This window comes from Gallinula chloropus (genome assembly GCF_964237585.1).
Source record: "Gallinula chloropus genome assembly, chromosome: 4".
Classification (NCBI taxonomy): Eukaryota; Metazoa; Chordata; class Aves; order Gruiformes; family Rallidae; genus Gallinula; species Gallinula chloropus.
The window spans coordinates 78035377-78041584 of record NC_140088.1 but is presented as its reverse complement, the minus strand read 5'-3'; positions in this window follow the sequence as shown (position 1 = coordinate 78041584).

The following is a 6208-nucleotide window of genomic DNA, read 5'->3' as shown; positions in this document are numbered from 1 at the left end:
ACATAAACCCAGCTTCAAGTCAGTGCAGCTCCACCAGAGAGGAATTGCTGTCAGAGATTATAATCAAATGCAAAGTGTCTTTTATCTGCTGGACTTCCTACATGTTGCTCTGGAATGATGGGTCAATTATCCCACTGCTGTTCTTCCTAGGCTGAATGAGGATAGTAAGCTGAGATCTCATCAATCACTCTGGCTCCTATTGCTCCTGCAGAGAGAATTGTTATGGCAACAGGAGGCTGAAACCCAGGTTTACAGTAACTGAACAGATGGCTTCCAAAAGTCTGGGACATTCTTGCAATGGAAAAGCTGATGAATTACAGCATAAAAACATATGCCACTTATTTAACCTTCTGATTTTCTTTGATTCATTGCTAGGACAAGCAAACAAATCTTAAGAGGAAAGAATGAAAAAACAAAGGTAAACAGTAATGCAACTATCGTTTCTGTAATTCATGCAACAGTGATGAGTGACTCCGTCTATGCCAGCACACCAACTGCCCCTTGACCTTCCCACATCCAAAACCTAGAATTTACCCTGTTTGCTGAAAGGGATGGGGCTTACATAGTGGCAGAGAAGGTGTCTCTACTTCCTCCCACTAATGCCCCCCACACTGGCCAGATGTATTAACATTTGACAGAAGGGTAGCAGCCCAAGAGACTACATTTCTATATGAAGACTGGCAGCTAATCAGGGGACAGAAACCCACAGCAGTGTCTCCATGGCTAACAGCGGCTGCAGGAGCCTCTACACGTGGTTTCCTCCTCCCTGGGCAGAGGGAGGGCAGGGGAGAGTGGAGGAGATGTGCAGCTGAAGGACCTGGGATTACTGCAGAGGATGTAGGACACTTGGCAGGAAAGCTGGTTACACTGCTCAGGAACAGATCTCTACACATATTTACACTAAAAATGAAAATGCATTCCCATCCCTCCCCCCTCCAGAAAAGAACAGAAGCAACTGTGGAGTGGCACTGTGATGGAGATGGGCATGCATGACCTGTGGCTGTGTGAAACAGAAGAGAACAGCTTCTGCACTGACCCTTTCCCTGCAGGTGTGCACACACACAGCCCGAGTGCAGATACGCCTGCACCACCAGAGTACATATATATATGTATATATATATGTACGTGGCTCACACACACACACATATGTTCACACACACGGGGGAACAGTTAAACACAGGAATTATTGCAAGTATATCCATGCACATGCACACAGACAAAACCTGGGATTTCCAGCAAAGCTTGAGTGATTCAGTGCAATAAAAAAGGGCTCCTTGCAGCAAAGCACTTAACGAATGGCAGACTGTGTCCAAAGGGTGCCATTACCCAAGGGAGCCGCGGGATTTGGCTGGAGCGAGCAGTATGAACAAACGGCCAGAAGATTTGTTAGGGAAAGGGCTGGATTCAGTGCAATCAGAAGGCTTCATCTCCTCTGAAGCCCTATATATATTTCACCCCAAAGCAGATGAAGCTGCAGTATTTTTCCATACTCTGAAAGTATTTTTTTTGTGTGTGAGAGGAATCTAATTTCTTAAAACTATTGTACCCTCACAGTATTTTCAGTCGAGTTCTCTCAGACCCACTAGCAAAAACACCTGAACTAATACCTTTCATTTTAATTTAATTTAATTATTAATTATCTTTTTGTATACTGACCAGGGCAAAATGAAAAACCTAACTTGCTGTTTTAAATGGCCAGTAGAGATGAATGATGGCTCTGACATTGGCTACCTTCTAGAAATCATCTTTTCACTTTCCCCTATAACCCGTGATTTGAAGTATTTGCAACTCCTCTCGCCTTGAAGAAAATATATTATTTACAGCATGCTTTCTATTCTGGGAGCTCGGAATTCCTCATACATCACTTTTGTGTCGAACTCTGACCTCATCTCTATTTGCATTCCCTACTCTGACGGAGCAGCTATTTCTGATTACAGACTGGCAAAATAAATCATAGGAAATTGGAATTCCAAGGAAAAGAACATTTCATGTTTCGTCATGTTGTTGTTATGAGACAGGCGGGCTTTTAACTTGATTGTTTTATTTTTACCAGGGGATACTCAGCACTATGTTTTATGTGCTCTCAGAACACAAGCCCATGTACTCATGGTGTTCCAAAACCTCAAAACCCACAGTCAATATTACTGCTCAAGAACGGTGACTCTAGATTCCTCACAACCACTTTCTCCTGAGGTACTGCTGGCTCCATCTGCCCTGTGCAGCCACACTCCTCATAGCTTTAAAAATGCACTGACAGATAGAATGCTTGATGTCAAAAGAGACCCCTGGGGTTCACCATGTCCAAAACTCCCACTCAAGCAAGACCACCTAAAGCCAGTGGCCCGGGACCACGTGCAGTCAGGTTTTTCTTATCTCCAAAGATTTACACTCCACAACCTCTCTCTAAACAAGTTCTGCCAGTGCTTGATCACCCTCACAGGAAAAAAAAATAAAAGCTGCTTCTTTGGTTCATACAGCACCTCCTGTGTTGCAGCTTGTGACTGTCGTCTCTTGTCCTGTCACTGGGCACCACTGGAAAGAGCCTGAGCTCCATCCTCTTTGCACCTTCCCCTGAGGTGTTTATAAACATGGATGAGACCCTCCCCGTCCAGCTTTCTCTTCTTCAGGCTGAACTGTCTCAGCTCTCTCACACTCTTCTCACAGAAGAGATGCTCCAGTCCCTTCATCATTTCCATGGCCCTTCACTGGTCTCTCTCAGGTACATCCGTATCTCTCTTGTGCTGGGGAGCCTGTAACTGGTCCCAGCACTCCAGGTGTGGCCTCATGTGTGCTGAGGGGATGTATTACTTCCCTCTGCCTGAGGCCAGCACTCACTCCCAGCACAGCCCAGGGTACTTGTTAGCCGCCTATAACACAGGGGTCCATTGCTGGCACATAGTCAGACTGGTGTCTGCCAGGCCCCCAGGTCCTTCTCTGCCAAGCTGTTTTCCAGATGGCCAGCCCCCAGTATGCACTGGTGCCCCAGATTATTCCTTCTCAGGTACAGAGCTTTGCATTTTGCTTTCCTGAACTTCATGAGATTGTTATGGCCCGTTTCTCCAGCTTATCGAGGTTCCATTGAATGGCGGCACAACCATCTAATCTGTCAACCACTCTGTGTTTTGTATCACCTGAATTGATGACACACTATTTCAAACATGATCAGGTTGTTCATGAAGAGGTTAAACAGAATTGGCCCTAGTGATGTCCGAGGTGAAGAAGGCACTGTGTACCTCAGGCATTTCTGTGTCCTTTGACAAGTCCTCTTTCCCATCCAGCAGCACAGCCACATTTTCCCTTGTCTTCTTCCACTTACTGCTCATGTACCTGTAGAAGCCCTTCTCATTAACCTTCATCTCCCTGGTTAGATTCAACTCCTTGTGGGCTTTGGATTTCCTAACCCCATCCCTGCATGCCTGGACAGGTTCTCTGTGCACTTCCCAGGTTACCTGCCCCTGTTTCCACCTCCTGTATGTTGCCTTTTATGTTTCAGTTTTGTTAGAAGCAACTTGTTCTTGACTTTGCTTGATTTCCTGCTGATGGGGATGGACCATTCTTGAGCTTGGAGGAAGTGATCCTGGAAAAAAATTAGCAGCTCTCCTGGACCCCTCTGCTCTCCATGGTCATATCCCAGGGGATTCTTCACAGCAAGTCCCTGAACAGGCCCAAGTTTTCTCTCCTGAAGTCCAGGGCTGTGGTCCTGCTATTTGCCTTGGTCCCACTTCTCAGGGTCCCAAACTCCACCATCTCACAGTAACCACAGCCAAACCTGCCCCTGACCTACACCTCCCTATCCAGACCTTCCTTCTTTACAATTGAGGGGTTTTGCTTTATCTATGAATGTTCAGACAGCCTTTCTTAGACTGGGGCTGAGCAGCCCCATGTGCTGGGCTATATAATAAACTAAGTTCCAGAGCTGAGTGCTGGGGCCATAGGGGATATTTGTGATTTGACTCTGATCCCTGTACTAAAAACCAAAACATATACAGAAAGATGCAACGATTTGCTCAAAAACACACTGAATTAAGTGAAGTTGAAAACAGAAGACAGTTTTTGCCCAGTCCTGTGCCTCTGACAGAGCTACCCCCCTCTGCTTTCCCAGAATAAGGTGAGTTAAAGAGGGTGCATACCCACACAGTTGTTGTTAAGCAGAGAAAAGTAGCTGGGAATTCACACCATTAAATCAGTGCAATCTCATCTACTTAAGGTATGAAGCAACATATGAAAGGAAACCTCAAGGAACTGTGCAACAGTCATCGCTCTCCACAATCAAATAGTTAAAGGAAAATCTTCTGCTCAAGCATAAAAGTATTCATGGACATACTGCAGATACAGTTAATAATGCTAATAGGTCTTCTACAACTATAAACAGGTCAGAGACACCAGATGCTTTTCTCTCTTCACAAAATCAAGAGGTCTAGGAAAAAAAAGAAATCCCAACCCAAAGCTCAGAGACATATCCCAAAAATAAGAGCAGGCGTTTCCAATACGTGTCTAGCTCCTGTGGCTACAGGCACAGCTGCACGGTGCACAGTGTTGCAGAATTAAAGCTGTTACCTGCACACACTCTAAATGCACAGCCAGCATTAATGACACAGGCCATCTAGGAAGGATTAAGGATTAGTTATCATTTCAACCCAATGAAAGAAGATCTATATTTCTCTTTTAGACACGTAATTCACAGGAGAATCGTGCTTGCCAACACTCTGAAAAAATAATCTTTCAGAATTCTTGCAAACCCACTGTGTTATGATTTCATCTCATGAAATACAACACCTTTACATTAAACCTCATAAAACTAAATCCTGCTGGATCTCTTCCAGGCTTGGAGAATAAACAGCTATATCAGAGATGCCTAGAACAGTAAAATCTGGCCCACTGTCATATGGCATGTTCCCATTTACAGAGGGGAGCAGGTCTGCAAACAGTTAATTCACTTTGCTATTACAAAATCCTCACATATAATGAATTTCTCATATAATTGGTCTAAGAAATACTTCAAGGGGGAAAAAAGAATGCTTTGAACACCATAATACATATTTATTTCTGCTAGGTTGTTGGATTGTTCATTTTTGGGTTTTTTTAACCTATTCCCTGCCTTCCCCTTAATGAAACGTGTGCTGCAGAGCTGCTCTGGTTTTTACTGAGCAGGAGTGAGTTCAGTTGTGTCTGGAACTCTGATAGATAGCAAAGCAGGGAAATCTGTTGCCAAGCCAGTTCAAACGAACAGATGAATATACCCGATGAGATTACTGTGTAAAGGCTGATTATTTTCCCTTTGCAGTCAGAAGAGCTACAGAGATTCCTCAGTGTCTTGCCGGTCCCACCCAGAGCATGAGTAAGGAGGATATTAAAATACCCAGTAAAAGTACAATTACACCAGACAAGGCAGAGCTAACCCAAAAGCCCTTCTCAGGATCTCAGGGCAAGCATTCATAGATACAGAGACTAGTGTATGGCCAAAGAACAACAGCAACTCTCTATGTGAATCAGACTCATCCTGTGTGTTCCCCTCATCCCTGTCCCCCCATCCCCAATCCCCCAGGTGCCCCCCCGCCCCTCCATGCGGAGCTGTGCCTCAACCCCCCAAGGGAGAGGTAGGCACATCTTCACAGGATGTTCACACAGGAACTGCAACTACAGACACAGGTACACAGATGTCACACGTTCTTGTCGTCTTTCCCACCACTGAGCAGGTCAATGACATCTCGGGCAAACCACAACCAGATCTTCAGTGCCGAAACACACTCAGTGCAAGCACAGGAGCCAAGGCCAGGACACCTTCACCACCCAAGGGACATCATGAGCATGGTCTTTCCATGGGGTGGGGAAGGCTGACATACTAGCAAGGTTCTCCATGGATTTGCAGCTACCCTGGCCAGCAGGCTGTCAGAAAACTACTGTATGTGCAGGGTCTCAACATGTACAAATGTTCGAGGCTGTTGGCACGCTTGAGCTCACGAGATGCTCTGCCTCTCCAACCAGCTAACAAGCCCACCTCAGCATCAGCTGCTCGCGTGAAGGGCACTCCCCAGCTGGCTGTGCAACACAGCGCCAGGTGAAATCCAAGTGTTCACAGGGGCCAAACATTCTTAGGGGGGAAAAAAAAGGATAAAAAGAGCAACACACGGGTGACAGAATACTGGGATAAAGCAAAGCTCTGATGTGAGCTACTTATTACCACGCTTAAGGGATATTTCAAGCATTG